The sequence below is a fragment of the Mobula birostris genome, chromosome 1, assembly GCF_030028105.1.
Source record: "Mobula birostris isolate sMobBir1 chromosome 1, sMobBir1.hap1, whole genome shotgun sequence".
NCBI lineage: Eukaryota > Metazoa > Chordata > Chondrichthyes > Myliobatiformes > Myliobatidae > Mobula > Mobula birostris.
In genome coordinates, this window is record NC_092370.1 from 247,324,302 (window position 1) to 247,340,967 (window position 16,666).

Consider the following 16,666-nt stretch of genomic DNA (forward strand, 5'->3'; position numbering starts at 1 on the left):
AAAAGTGAACTGCCCCCGGCGCTTTCTTTCCAGAGACGGAGCTTTGAACTCGCACCAGGTGGGCGTAGAGACCATCTCTCTACGGTGGGGCAGTCGAAAATTAACGTCCCAAAACCCGAGGGTGATCACGGTTAAAGCGAACAAGGCTCCTACCCAAAAAGTGGTGAGAATCTGGCACTTGCTACGAGTATTTAAGTATTTAAGTGGACGGCGAGTGGCTGTTAAAACTATAAAAAGAAACGCCGTAGCAGGCTGGACGGGCCGAATAGGCTGTCTATCGGGGAAAACAGTTCCAGGGCAGCTAGCGTGATCAGACTTGGCTATCGGGACAAGCGGTGAACTAATTTAGAAAAATGATGTGCGCCGCGAGAAGAGCGGAAAAAGACACTGACTCCCTGGCGGGCGGAAAATAAATAAACCGACTCCCTTTCGCTGCCTGTCTAAAACAAACACGTTTCAGAAATGCAGATTTATAACTAGAAACGACAGACACGACAACGGGAAGGAAGTGGTTCTCTCCTGACGGAATTCACTGTATGGGGTGTTTTGATGTAAAATGCAAAATAAAGATGTTCAGCTTTCAGATCTAGAGCGATTCGAAATTTAACTTGACGCTAGGCAAATAACTAATCTGCTAGTGTTGTCTATTTCAAGAATCGAGACCAGACCAGTTCGCATTTTGCAATCATGGAAGATGCATATACAAAAAAGAATTCTTATTTGTCCACTTTTACACCAAATTAAAGATTCGGAATGCAGAATCACTCAAGTATTTAACGAATAGATGCAAGTTTGATCACTTACCCGTTTTCGGAACCCTTGCCTTATTCAGGATAGTTTTACTAAAATAATTCAATCTATGTATATACATTTATTACGCTTTATGTTGTGATTTTTTAATCTTATTGTGTTTTGTTGTGCTGTATTGGATACGGAGTATCGATTATTTCGTTCTCCTTTACATTTGTGTACTGGAAATGATATTAAACAATCTTGAATCTTGAATCTTGTTCAGTGACAATCATACCCGCCCCATGCGCAGAGAGATGTCTGTGATAACTGCATTGGTACAATAGTGGTTTAAAATGCAGCTTAATGCCCCACTATTCACTGTAATTGGCTCGTTTTCGTTCTAACACAAATGATAAAAGGGCAAGATCCATTTTCTCGTCTTAAAGTGGGACACAAATAGTGAGATGTAAACACATTTCTTGAACTCCCTTTATGATTAAATAACAGATTGGTTTGTTGCAGTGGAAAGATATACAGAGGTATTCCAGCCTTGAGGGAGATCACTGGGTGACACTGGGATTTTAAGGAAGGCGCCGGCGGGGTACAACTTTATATGTCGCACGCTCTCTCTCGTTGATGTGTGAGGTGTCCTAACACGTAGAGTATTCTATTGACAACAAACCCGCCAGTGTGTACAACTCTGATGATTATTGTGTGGACACTGTATAGAAATGCTTCTGTTTCCTCTCCAAACACTATTGACTTGTTTATTCGTGAATTCGGCACGTACTGAAAGCTCCTTCCTTTCAACTATTATGTCATCACAGGTTTCTACTTTTTTTGGTCTGTTTCGGGGTTGAGAGATCTGTTAACGTGGCACGTTAAATTTCGAGCAGTGACCAACTCCTACACTCCCCGTCAATCCTGCTTTCTGTCCTGTCAGCGTCTTATCTCGGCTTGGCGGCGGTTACTGGCTGCATGCTCACGGTCTCTCTCTTGACTCGGTGAGAGTGGCTGCCAATTGCATAGCGCCTCACTTCGCACTCTCCGGGCGAAACGTGGAGAGCACCAAGTGCTTTTCCGATTTCTTCCAACGTTTCCCAGAGCTGAAGATATTGGGCCCATCCCACCGTCATAACTTAACCTTTCTGTCCGCCACCATCTGTACAGACATTCCAGTACCTATCGTCACTTAATCACATACAATCAGTCTACATATATAAGCTATCTTACATAATTATATTTATTATGTTTTTTTTATTGTGTTCTATATCTTTTTGTGTAATTTTGTGCTGCATCGGATCCGGAGTAACAATTATACGTTCTCCTTTACACTTGTATACTGGAAATCTTAAACAATCCTAAAAATAATCTTAGTTCACAGAAACCTGTAAAAAAATGTATCTGTTACCTTCAGAAATTTCAGTAAACACCTCCTTCGAATACATCACCGTGTAACATAAGGCGACAATTTGGGTGTCTGTGTACAAAGCTAGATTGTTCAACTACATTTTAATATAATGTACAAGCCTTTCCTGTTTTTCCACTAACTTGGTGAGTTGGTATCTGATACCCTACATGCTAAACTTTAAGAAAACTAAGAACTTTAATAGTTCAACAGTGAACAGATTCCACTACCTATGGACTCATTCTTAAAAGACTACAACTGGTGTTCTCAATGCTTATTTAGTATTATAATTTTTTTTTCTTTTTGTATTTGCACAGTCTTTGCACATTGGTTATTTGTCGATCTCTGTCCTGTGAGGTTTTTCATAGCTTCTATTTATTGTGAATGCCCCCAAGAAAATGAATCTCAGGGTGGTATACAGTGCCATAGATGTATTCTCATAACAAATTTACTTTGAGCTTAGAACATTTTTGAACTTTGATTTATAAAATGGAATAGGTTGCTGCTATTCCTTAGCATGGACCTACTTATACATGTGTGGTGGGGTGGAGATACATGTCTACCAAAGGAGGTATAAGGTGCTCCTTCTCTCTGCTAGCCTAAAGGTCACCCTTGTGCAAAGTGTAGCAGCTACTTAGCACGCCCAGCCCCGCCCCACCCCCACTAATCAGGGTAAAGTGAAGCCATGGGAACAAGTGGTGGATGGCCGTATGAGCATTTGGTGCATATCACAAGCCCTGGTTATTCAAACACTGATGCCAGGCAGACAGTCTCTGAAGAGTATTGATAATGGCTGAGGTCACCTGTCTTGTAAAGACACCGCCCAGAAGATAGCAATGGCAAACCACTTTGGTAGGCAAATTTGCCAAGAACAATCATGGTCTTGGGACCATGAATGCACACGTCAAATGACACTGCACACAATGATGATGATAAATCATACATAAAATATGAGAAACTTTACTAGTTAGATGGTCTGCCTACTGTAAGATTTGAACAGCCTGCATCCCACTGCCATCATCTGCGATGTTAGACAATCTTTCAGCAGCAACATTGTCTTCTCACCTTCTGTGATTTTTACACCTTTGCTATATCAGTAAACAAATAACCAAGTTCAAACTTCAAGATTGTTTAATGTCATTTCCAGTACACATTTCTAAAGGAGAACAAAATAATTGTTACTCCAGATCTGATGTGGCACAGAGAAACACAATAAGAAAAAAAATACAAAAATACAATTAACATAAATATACATAGATTGTCCATAAGGTGAAGCCAGGCACAGAAGTATCATAATAATGAGCGCTTGTTTCGACTGAACCCAAGTGTGGATGAATGGCAGGCTCCCATGTAGAGGCAGAAACAAGAGGTTTTACATAGCAATTCAAACTGAACATTGGTGGCATGACCGAGCAATAGCACAAGACAAATATTCTCAACACACAGGACCCCACAGGGAGTGGTAAACAGGACTCCACTTTAAATAATCACAGAATGTGGAAAACCCATGCCAGTCACTATTAAGTTGACAAGATCCAACAGGGAGCACAAGAGTTTAACAGCTCCAGTTAAAACAACAATTAGTAAACACAGATGCTTGAGAAACCTAGAAGCCCAACACTCCACAGCTCGTTGCAGAGGGCTGCAGAGCTCATGACACAGGAGTGACTGATATGAAATTATAATGGAGTGATGATTGGGGATGTGGAGGGGTGGGTTAGTGGGTGGAGGTGTCGATCAGCTTTACTGCTTAGGGAAAATAAGTGTATTGGGTCTGGTGGTCCTGGTGTGGATGTCACGCTGCGTCCTTGCTGATGGGTGTTTAGAGTAATGCAGGAGTAGGAGTTAAATTGAAAGAGAATAAATTATAATTCGAAATACCTTGTACATAATACAGATGGTATCAATTCAGTTGTGAACAGGATTGATATATACATACACTGAGTGGCCACTTTACTTGGTACACCTGTATGATTGCAAGTATCTAATCAGCCAATCATGTATCAACAACTCAGTGCATAAAAGCATGCAGACATGTCAAGAGGTTCAGTTGTTGTTCAGATCAAATGACAGAATCAAATGAAAAAATGTGATCTAAGTGACTTTGACCATGGAATGACGGCATAAAAAAAGGTTGGGATCCCCTGCGCTAGTTTACAGAGAATTATGCAAAAAAAAAGTGAAATAGAGTCCAGTGAGTGGCAGTTCTGTGGGCTCTGTTGTGTATACTTTCTGATGTTCTTAACTGTTTGCATACCTTACTGTTTCTCCTCCACACCCCAAAGTTTAGGACTGCATGTAATTCGGTACTGACCAGTATGTCTGTCAAGTTTTCTCTCCTAAAAGCTGACACTATAGTATACTGCAGGCTAAAATGCCTTATTAATGAGAGAAGTCAGAGGAGAATTAGCAGAGTGATTCAAGTTGACAGGAAGGCAAGAGTAACTCAGATAATCTCACGTTACAACAGTGGTGTGCAGAAGAGCATCTCTGAACAGACAACATGTAGAACCTTGAAGTGGACAGGCTATAGCAGTGGAAGACCATGCTGAGTTCCACTACTGTAACTAATAAAGTAACGATTAAACCACTACAATCTTCTTCACTATACTTAGACTTGAAAGGCCTCACAAATCCCAGACCACAGAAATACTGAATTTACTGTAAAACCTAACACATCGACAAAAGCTATCAGGCAGAATGGATGGCAGCTGGCATAGGGTGGCGCTTTGGCACTGCAAAATGTTGCTCCCTCACAGCTTCAGTGGTTCAATCCTAACGTCAGGTGCTGTCCAGGTAGAATTTATGTACTTTTTCTGTCACCACATGAGTTCCCTCTTGGTGCATTGGTTTCCTACCAGCCATAGAAGGCTATTTTCTCTCATAAACCCATCAAATCTCCCTGGGTTTCCTGCCAATCACTCTTATAATGAATTAATTCACCATGCCATTGATAGCAGCTGTTGTGCAAATGGTTGGCAGGAAACCCAAAGGGAGTTGGTGGACATGTGTGAGAAAATAGGTTACTGGAAAATAGGAGTGGAATGAGACCTATGTGTATCCTCTGGGAGCCAGCCTAGACTTGTTTGGCTGAATGGCCTTATTCCAAGTCATAAGTCAATATGAGCAAATGATTGTAATGCCACTGTTACTGTCAAAGTCAGTTTCCATCAGCTGCTCTCCTGTCTCTGAGTTATCTCTTCAGTGTGTTATTCAGTCACCACGGAAACAGGCCTCATCCACCCAGCTATTAATAATAACAACAACAACAATAATAATAATGATGGAACATGAACAGGGTATACATTGTACCAATAGTAATATCTACAATTGGTAGCATATCAAAGTTACTACACAATAGCATTAAATAATTTGGCCTACACAGCAATATTTGTGTAAATCTTTAGAGAGCCACAACGCTAAACACCACTAGAATAGTCTGAAAGTTCTTACAATTGAGAAATGATTGTGCTTGGCTATGCCCGTATCTCAGGTTTTACCATCTTGAGATCTGAAATAAAAATACTAGAATAATAACTTATTTTTAGCACACTTTCCGTACAGACGATGTAGTTCAAAGAGTTTTACAATGGGATAAGGTGCAAACATGAAAATAAAAGACAGAAAGATGTCAGTTAAAGGCAAGTTTAAATAAATACTGTAGATTTTGAGCTGTCCTTTAAAGTGGACAATCTGCATCCCTTAAAGTTTTAGGTATTTAGTTCTACTGTTTAGGAGCGCAGTTCAGAAAAGTTGATGTGCTAATTATCTTTTGAGGAAGATTGTTTAAATTTAAGGGACCAGCAGATGAAGGCCTGAGAGCTGTGATGTATTCTGGTCCCAGACCATTGAGAGCTTTAAAAACAAGTGAGAGAACTTTAAAATCAACTCTAAAAGATAGGGGAAGCTAATGCAGAATGGTAAGGATGGGAAGAGAATAGATTAGGCATCTATACGAATCCCTATACACTGGCACTTGGTCTGTTCCCTTCCTATACCTTGGTAATTCAAGTGCTCGTCCATTGTGAGAATCTCTTCCTCCACCATCAGTTTAAAGAATTCCAGATTCCAACCATTGAGATATAGAAAAAATCCCACTCAGGTGTCTCTGGAAAATCTTTGTTTTAAATGTGTCAAGGATTATCTTTTATTGGCCAGATCCATTTGCATGTATTAGAAACTTTCCCTGCTGTGACATGCAACTAAAACAACATTCAACAATCAATAAGAATAAAAATTAATACAAAATTAAGTTAGAAGTATGGATATAGAATAAAATATGCATAAATAGATAAATATTCTCATGTATTTACGATGTACCGATTTAAAGTGATTACAGTACAGTGCAGTGGTGGGGGGTAATAGATGGGGTGGTGTAAAGTCAATTCAATTCAATAACTAGAATGGTTGATCTGATTAATTGCTTGGGGGAAGATACTTTTAAGATGGTGTGAAATTTTGTTTAATAGCCCTATAGCACTTTCCAGAAGGGATCTTTTGCAAAAGGCAGTTTGCAAAGTGGGTAGTATCCACGATAATTTTTTCCTGGCCATTTCTCTGCCTTGGACACATATAAGTCTTGTAGTAATGCCAGGTGGCAGCCAGTGACCTTTGCAAGAGGATGATGCACCAAACCAGACAGTACTGGCTGATGTGAAGATGCTCTCTGTGATGGTATGTGTTCCATTTTTTAATATCTATTATAGCACAAAGTCCACTTGAATCTACCCTGTTTATGCCCCTCATAATTTTGTATATCTCACTGCAGTCACTAACGATTTCATTGATGTAATAATGTATTTATACCTGGGGATACGAATTGACAATAAACTGGACTGGTCAAAGAACACTGAGGCTGTTTACAAGAAGGGCCAGAGCCGTCTCTATTTCCTGAGGAGACCGTGGCCCTTTAACATCTGCCGGACGATGCTGAGGATGTTCTACGAGTCTGTGGTGGCCAGTGCTATCATGTTTGCTGTTGTGTGCTGGGGCAGCAGGCTGAGGGTGGCAGACACCAACAGAATCAACAAACTCATTCGTAAGGCCAGTGATGTTGTGGGGATGGAACTGGACTCTCTCACGGTGGTGTCTGAAAAGAGGATGCTGTCTAAGTTGCATGCCATCTTGGTCAATGTCTCCCATCCACTACATAATGTACTGGTTGGGCACAGGAGTACATTCAGCCAGAGACTCATTCCACCGAGATGCAACACTGAGTGTCATAGGAAGTCATTCCTGCCTGTGACCATCAAACTTTACAACTCCTCCCTTGGAGGGTCAGACACCCTGAGCCAATAGGCTGGTCCTGGACTTATTTCATAATTTACTGGCATAATTTACATATTACTATTTAATATTTATGGTTCTATTACTATTTATTATTTATGGTGCAACTGTAACGAAAACCAATTTCACCCTGGAGTAATAAAGTACGATTATGACTATGACTATGACTATTAAAATTCTTTCTTCCTGACTCTTCATTTCCTCTCTGTCACCTTTTATTTGTCAAAAGTTCGGACTCAGTGCGGTGTGAGTATGTGGTGATGGGTACTGGAGTTCTATGCTTTGAGTGACTGGCGATTCATTAGTTTACCCTGCATCAAACATACTCCTTAATCTCATTCTTGATAGAAGGCTTTTCTAATGCCCAGATGACATTTCCACCCCTACCCCTACACTGGTGCCTGTGAAATTTCCCGACGAAAGTGCTGATTTAGTGCCAATTTGTGCTTAATTGGGCTAATGGCTTCTAATAACTGGACTCAGACTGAGTATTTATTTATTTAGAGATACAGCACGGTAAAGAGGTCCTTCCAGCCAAACAAGCCCGTACAAATTCCGTACCAGCAGCAGCGGTAATGGAGCCTGGCTCGCTGGCACTATAACCACTGCTCTACTGTGCCACGGTAATTTGGGGTAACTTTTGTAACTTTGATGACCTGAAATGAGTAATCTCATTTTATTTAAGTTATTTTACCAAGTATAGATACAAAACTGTTTTGCTGTCATCAAATCAAAATGAAAGGCCATTCTGTTATACTGCTCTTGCCCCAAAAGTCGCAATATCCTCTAATGGCTTTTCTTTTCCCGGATAATTTCAGGAAATGGAATATTTTCTTGCCTTCTCTATGCAGTGTCAACTTTGAGTAACTTAAGTTCTGTTGTGGGATGTGTCTCATGTAATGTTCCCTCTGCATTGAGTTTTACCTTCAACCTCAAAAAGTGCTCTGTTACTCAATCAGTGTGAGCTTTTCCAGCCTGAACTCAGCCCACCCTGTGGCCCCTGAATAAGAGTGCCAATTTATTATTAGCAGCAGAGAGAGAAGACTTTCATCTTCTGAACCTAAATTGGCCTCAAACCAAATCCTGAGATGAAAGGCATTTAAGTTAGTAGTATGTTATTACTGTACGTCCAATTTCGAAAATTAATTTACTTCTGAAGTTAGCATCTTCACATAATCTTTCCATGTATTAGACACACAATTTAATATTCCAATAATTTCCTCATATATTCAGTCACATCTTCTTCATTAGATTTTGCTTGTATATTTGAAGTCACATTACAATTAGGATCCATCCAAGATTTAATAAATATACCTGTCAACACTTTAAAGTCTTACATTCTTCCTAATTGATCATTATAAATGCTCAAAATAATTAAACAAGGAAAATTAATTGTGAACATCACTGAATTTTTCACAGGGTAACTCCAAGTGTGGTCAAATAAAACTTAGCAAGTCACACTGGCAATTAAATTTCCTATCAGTATTTCCTGAAGTCTACTGTTAACTCCAGCTGTTGTTACCTAACAGAAAATAAATTGTTTTTTATTGTATGCAACGCACACAAAATGCTGGAGGAACTCAGTAGGACAGGCAGCATCTACGGAAATGAATACACAGTCGATGGTTCAGACTGAGATCTTCCATCAGGATGCTGCCTGACCTGCTGAGTTCCTCCAGTATTTTGTGCGTGTTGCTCTGAATTTCCAGCATCTGCAGAATCTCTTGTGTTTATGAGTTGGGCTTTTAATTTTACCTTGTTTGAAAGAATGAATGAAGAAGCAGTGGGGGTACAGATCCCACCGGGTACACAATGGTGAAATTTCATTCAAATTTCTCCCATTGGATTCCATCCAGGGTTGGAGAAGGATCAGGAAAACTTACCCTAATTTAATTCAATTATTGTCCCTTTCCTTCTTGTGGATTCTTGCATGTTAATTAGAGGTAGGATTTTGTAAACTATAACAGTAGGTCCACTTCTGATGTGCTTAACTGTCTGCAAACAGCTTGACCAAGGAAACAGCACTGTGAAAAATAAGTATATATATATGAATTTGTCAACATGGAGTGGAGAGCGAGTTTGTAAATCTGGCAGGGGCAAAGGACATTGGGAATGATGAGGATGAGGTGCTGCAAGAGAGGTGTGGAACAGGTGGCAGAGAAGGAGTGCCAGGGGCAGGGAGGTGCCATGCATACAGACACACCCAGGCCTGAGACACCAGTTAAGGTTACATGATTCCAAACAATTGGTTCATTGATCATTACAGAATGTCTCTCTGGTGCTTTCCGCTCTCTCGCCTGTTCCTTTCCTTCTTCCCATGCAGGCTTGATTTCACCATTTAAGAGAAATTTGGATAAGTACACGGACAACAATGGTAAGGAGGGTTATGGTTCAGGTGTAGGTCAATAGTACTATGCAGAATTATTGTTCGGCTCAGACTAGATAGGCTGAAGGGCCTGTTTCTGTTCTGCAGTGCTGTATGACACTGATATAATGACCAAACCAGCCTGACTATTTGACTCAGAATCAGGTTTAAGCTCAGTGGTGTTTGTTGTGAAATTTGTTGTATTGCGGCAGCATATAGTGCAATACATAATGATAAAAAATATAAATTACATTAAGAAATATATTTCAGTAGTGCAAAAAGAGAACAAAAAATTGGAAAGAAAATCGTGAGGTAGTGTATATGGGATCATTGTGCATTCAGAAATGTAATGGTGGAGGGGATGAAGCCGTTCCTAAAATGTTGAATGTGCGCTGTGCAATGAGAAGAGGGCATGATCTAGATGACATACAATCACCAAGGTGACACAAGTCTTAGGCAAATATGTATAGCTAGGATGCCTAAGAATTTTGCACACTACTGTAGTAATTTTATGTATTGTAGTGTACTGCTGCCACAAAAGAAAAAAAACACACTCATGACATAAACCTGATTCTGATCTGGGTCTCTTTTGTGGGCTGAGAGTGGGAAGGGGGTAGGGAGAGGAAAATCATGTTTGGAAAAGGAGAAGGAAGAGAGGTGGGAGTAGGATGCACCAGAGAGACATTCTGTAATGATCAGTAAACCAATTGTTAGAACCAAGTGACCTTGCCTGGTGTCTTAGGACTGGGTGCGTCTGCACCTGCACCACCTCCTACCCCTGGCACTCTTCCTCTGCCACCTGTCCTACACCCCTTCCATAGTGCTCCACCCCCACTATTCCCAACATCCTTTGCTACCGCCAGATTTACAAACTCACTCTGCTCCACAGTGGCAATTACTAGCTATGTATATGTGTCTAAGACTTTTGCACAATATTGTATACAGTCATGAAATTTGTTGTTTTGCAACAGTAGTACATTGCAATATATAATAAAAAATATAAATTACAATAAAATATATCTAAAAACTTAACTGAAACAAGTAAAGCAAAAAGGAAATCAAAATAGTGAGGTAGTGCACATGAATTTCATTTTCATTTTTAAATCTTTTTTATTAATTATTGTTGAAGATCAACAAAAAAAATACATGAAAGTAATCAAGTCAACATGTCAACATGTACAATGAGAAATTAAATTACCAAATAACTGATTAACAAAGCTAAACAATATATCAATAATAATAAGAAAAAAAATAAAGTGTTAAAACAGCTGATTTGAATTAATTAAGATGGTTTCCTTCTGATTCTTGTTTAAATGGATTTCAGTTGGCGGATTGATGTTTTCCTTTTATGGAAGCTTGTATGGCGTATAGCTCCGGGGTTGTGCTCCCAATGGGTTTTTTTTTCCATTTTTTTTTTGTTAGCAGGGGTTTATTTTTTAGTTAGTAGGGGTTCTTTTTTCCTTCTTTCTTTCTTTCTTTTTTTCAAAAAAATAGTGTACATGAATTTATTGTTGGTTCAGAAATCTGATGGCAGAGGGAAAGAAGCTGCTCCTAAAATGTTGAGTGTGTGTACCACCTGCTTGATAATAGCAATGAGAAGATGGCATGCCCTGCATGATGAGGGTCCTTTTAAAGGCATAGTCTTTTGAACATGTCCTTGATGCTACAGGAGGCTAGTGCCCATGATGAAGCTAGATGGGTTTGCAACTTTCTGCATCATTTTGTGATTTTGTGCTGTGGCCCCTCATAACAGTGATGCAACTGGTTAGAATGCTCTCCATGGTACATAAGTAGAAATTTGCTGGAGTCTTTGGTAACAGACCTGCTCCAAATGTCCTCAAACACCTCAAGAAACATAGCCTTCTTGTAATTGCAAAAACATGGGCCCAGAATAGATCTTCAGACACAAAACGCTGGAGGAATTCAGCATGTTAGGCAGCATCTATGGAAATGAAAAAAACAGTCAGTGTATCAGGCCGAGTCCCTTCATCAGGACTGAGAAGGAAGGGGAAAGATGCCAGAATAAAAAGGTGGTGGGAGGGGAAGGAGGCTAACTGGAAGGTGATAGGTGAAGCCAGCTGGATGGGAAAGTTCAAGGGCTGGAGAAGAAGGAATCTAATAGGAGAGAAGAGTGGACCATCAGAGAAAGGGAAAGATGAGAGGGAAGTAATAGGCAGGTGAGAAGAGGTAAAAGGTCAAAGTGGGTAATCGAGGAAGAGAAGGGGTGGGGACATATTTTTTAACCGAAGGAGAATTTGATATTCATGCCATCAGGTTGTAGGCTACTCAGATGAAATATAAGGTGTTACTCCTCCATCCTGAGGATGGCTTTATATTGGCACAAGAGGTGGCCGTGGACGTCCCACTCGCCTGGCTTCACCTATCATCTTATTCTGGCTTCTTCTCCCTTCCTTTCCATCCTTGATGAATGGCCTCGGCCCGAAACATTGACTGTTCATTCATTTCCACAGATGCTGCCTGACCTGCTGAGTTCCTCTGGCATTTGATATATGCTGCTTTGGATTTCTATCATCTACAGAATTTCTCATGTTTAGATCTTCAGAGTTGTTGACACCCAGGAACTTGAAACTGTTTTTATATTATACAGAACTACATAAACTGATGTCATTAATGTTATTAATGTGGACAGTTGTTTCAGATATTGATTTCTACATTATTTTCTTTGCAGGCTTTGAAACTACTGTGAGAAAATTATTTCAACAAGTTGCATTTTTAAAGGAGGATTGTCGCAGAATAATCGCTCTGAGCTCAGGGAAAGAATCGAGACCGAGCATTGTTCAACTCAAGGTACGTGACTGAAACAATGCTCAAAGCAAAAATTTGTGGGAATATTTCAAAAGGTACAGAAAGAGAAGAACAAACGAAAGGGGGTGGGAGGGCAGGCTTGGACATGAAGAGTATCAGCCAGGTAGAAAAGCAAAACCACTGTAAGCAAAGCTCGGAATGAGTCAAGTGAGGATGTCAAGGTTCAAGATGTCATTTCCAGGACACAAGTGTCAAGGAGAACAAAATAATTGTTACTCTGGATCCAATGCAGCACAAAAAACACACTAAGATAAAGCATAATAAAACCACAATAAATATAAATACATAGATAGCTTATATACATAGATTGATTGCATGGCCATAAATAGGCATTAGGCACAGGAGTGTCTGTACATAAGGTAACTCTGACTGGAAATGATAAAGTCATGATGGCTCTGGGAGTGGAAGGGTGGGTTAGTGGTTACAGATGTTGATCAGCCTTACTGCTTGGGGAAAACAAATTTTTTTGGGGTTTGGTGGTCCTGATGTGGATGATACATAGCCTCCTCACTGATGGGAATGGGACAAACAGTCCATGAGCAGGGTCGTTAGGGTCCTTCAAGATGTTACTAGCCTTTCAACAAGATCTTGCCTGAACCAACTTTGCTGTCAACATCATCTTTCCATGTTATCCACATTTGTAATTGATGAAGGGTCCTGGCATGAAACATCAACTGTTTCCTCTACTCCATAGAAGCTGCCTGACCTGCTGCGTTCCTCCAGCATTTTGTCTGTCTTGTTCCTATAATTTAAGCGAACCAATCAATCTCCACCTGGAATATATTCAATAGCCAACTCTAGCACTTTCTGGTATGAAGAGATTTGAAGATTTCCAACAGTTCGATAGAAGAAATTCCTCTTAAAATCTAGACAAAATGGACAAACCCTTTATCAGAATCGACACCCAATGTTCCAGATATCCTCATCAGTGAAAACATCTCGGCCTTGGAATCTCGTGTATCTCAATAAGATCATCTCTCATTCTTCAATCCCCCAGTGAACACAAGCCCAGACTGATGGGCATTCCTTCGGCCCAGTAATCAGTCTAATAACTCCTCTCTGATTGTTTCAAATGTAAGAACAACCTAAACGAAAGAAACTCTGCTGATGCTGGAAATCCAAAGTAAGATGCACAAAATGCTGGAGGAATTCAGGAGGTCAGGCAGCATCTATGGAAATAAATAAACTGTCGATATTTCATGCTGAAACCCTTCTTCAGGACTGAGAAGGAAGAGGGAAGATGCCAGAATGAAAAGGTGGGGGAGGGGAAAAGGCTCATTGGAAGATGATAGGTGAAGTCAGGTGTGTGGGAGAAGTCAAGGGCTGGAGAAGAAGGAACCTGACAGGAGATGAGAGTGACCAGGGGAGAAAGGAAAGGAGGAGGGTTCCCAGGGGGAGGGGATAGGCAGGTGAGAAAAAGTAAAATGTCAGAGTGGAAGGGGAAGGAAATTTGTTTACTGGAAGACAAAATTGATATATCTTTCCCCAAATATGGAAACTAACATTGTATGTACTGTAGAACAACAGCAGTAGCCTCAACAGTGCAAAATTATATATTTTTTTCCTGCTGCTTTTATACTGCATTCCCTTTGTAGTAAAGGCTGTTATTAGACTAATGTCACTTGCTTGGTCTGGATACCGATAATTGTATCATGTTCCCTTTCATCCCTTGGTCATATCCTTATATCCCATGAAGTCAAAATTCTACTCAAAGCCCCAGGTATTTCTTGTTTTTAGTTGGTGGTTAAGTGGTGGTTGGTGGTTTAGTTATTGAACTGTATTGCGATAACAACCTTGCACTCATTGTCAGTAAGACTAAGGAACTGATTGTAAACTTCAGGAAGGGAAAGTCGAGGGAACGCACACCAGTCCTCGTCAAAGGAAAGGGTGAGCAGTTTCAAGTTCCTACGTGTCAACATCTCTGTGGATCTATCCAGGGCCCAACATATAGATGCAATTACAAAGAAGGCACCACACCAGCTCTATTTCATTAGGAGCTTCCGGCGAATTGGTATGTCACCGAAGACTCTAGCAAATTTCTGCGTATGTACCATAGAGAGCATTCTAACTAGTTACATCACTGCCTGGTATGGAGGAGCCATGCACAGGATCAGACAAAAGTTGCAGACAGCTGCTAGCTGAGGCAGCTCCATCATAAGCACTAGCCTCCCCAGCGTTGAGGACACCTTCAAATGCTAATGTCTCAAACAGGCTGCAGACATGCTACCACTTCCGGAAGTTCCGGGAGTCTCCCACATATTAATAGTGGCTCCCTGATGCCCGCAAATTATATACAATGTCCCAGAAATTGAATTTTTTGAGAGCGAGCATGAGAGAACGCGCGAGAAAGGGTGAGAGAGCGAGCACAAGAGCAAGAAAGCAAACACGAGTGACAGAGCGAGAGAGAGAGGGAGAGAGAGAGAGAGAGAGAGCGCGAAGGCAAGAAAGCAAGCGCAAGAGAGCGACCACGAGAGAGAGCGCGAGAGTGAGAAAGCAAACGCGCGAGAGAGAGCGAGAGCAAGAACGAGAAAACAAGCACGAGAGAGAGCGCGAGAGCGAGAAAGCAAGCGCGCGAGAGAGAGAGAGCAAGAGTGTTCCAAAAAAAGAAAATATAAAACGTACGTCACCCCAGACTACACTAAAGTGTACCCCTGCCTAATAGGGGTCAAAAATAATGACAGTGTTGCTCGCTGCACTGTTTGCAACAGTGACTTTTCTATTGCCCATGGTGGGTTAAGACTGTAAAAGACACGTTGAGGTGAGTTTAACAGGTGTCATTCGTTCATTAGCATAACTAACATTATTTAAACTAGCTGGCTAGCTGCTAAGGAGCTACTCTATTGCAGACATCCCACCTCCCCCATAAGTTCCAGGAGTCTCCCACAAATTGATGGTGCTACCTCCCTGAAATGAGTTTTTGCAGGGTGGGATGTCTGAGGCTGCATCCATCATGAAGGACGCTCACCACCCAGGACATACCCTCTTCTCATTGCTACCATCAAAGAGGAGGTATAGGAGCCTGAAGACACACACTCAATGTTTAAGGAATAATTCTTCCCCTCTGCAATCAGATTTCTGAATGGACAATGAACCCATTAACACTACATTGCTATTTATTTCTATTTTTCCTCCATTTTTGCATAATTTATTTAACTTATTTACATATATATGTTCTTATTGTAATTTGTAGCATTTTTTATTATTATTATTATTATTATGTGTTGCAATGTGCTGCTGCCACAAAACAAGAACTTTCAGGACATATGTCAGTGATACTAACCTGATTCCAATTCTGATAAAATGGTAATCTATCATTTCCCTTCTCTGGGTTTGTAAATCCAAACACAGGGTGTGAATTGAATCTCTTTCCTCCTCTTTGCCAACTCCTTTCCCATAAGGAGGCTCATGAAAGATTACGGCATAACGAAAGTACAAGGGTTTGGAGAAATATGTTGACATTGATGAGGAAGTGGTGGGGGGACAGAAAGGGAACATGAAACACAGAATATCAACATCGATACAGACATAAAGAACTCCAGCATATTTGTTAACCATGATTTCCCTTTCATAAATCCATTTCCTTTTGATGTTGGATTTGGCAAGTTAAAAGAGAGAATGAGTAAAAGTTAGTGAGGATGAGTATTAATTGAAAAGCAGGATTTGTATCATTATCGGGCATGTGGAACAATTTAAACTCAGTTATGTTCTATCAGCAACCCAACCTCTAAATGATATGAAGAAATATTTGGAGGAACTAATCGTGGAAGGAAGAAAGGTTGATTGTAGAGTTGTAGGCTGAGGAAATGAACACAGGTTGGTGGTATAGATGAGGATACAGATTACCTTGGAGATGGCTATAAACTCCATTTCTTAAATTCAACAGATAGTAAAATGCAGACGCTAAAACTGTGCTTCACCAGGAGAGATTGTAATTAGATCTCTACCTGGTAGCTTTGCTCTTGTCAAAGCACTTCCCTTTTGTTCCTTCACAAACTATTTCTTTAAGTCTTTTAAATCCCATCTCAAAATGGTGAACAAAGGAAGTGTGC

General features: G+C 40.4%; 1 protein-coding gene across 7 annotated transcripts in view; it reads left to right on the forward strand.

The window, feature by feature from the left end:
* The window catches only part of LOC140206159 (leucine-rich repeat transmembrane protein FLRT2), a 113,268-nt gene that overhangs the window by 3,581 nt on the left and 93,021 nt on the right, over nucleotides 1-16,666 (forward strand). For 3 of the 7 annotated variants that reach the window (XM_072274406.1, XM_072274432.1, XM_072274422.1), the window contains one exon: nucleotides 12,481-12,599. The exons of 1 other annotated variant lie outside the window; for it this stretch is intronic. The gene's annotated coding sequence lies outside the window, so the exon portion shown is untranslated. Of the gene's footprint in view, nucleotides 1-7,971; nucleotides 8,050-12,480; nucleotides 12,600-14,457; nucleotides 14,505-14,526; nucleotides 14,629-16,666 lie in introns of those variants that run through there. 3 more of the 7 variants (XM_072274413.1, XM_072274438.1, XM_072274457.1) reach the window with 3 other exon arrangements.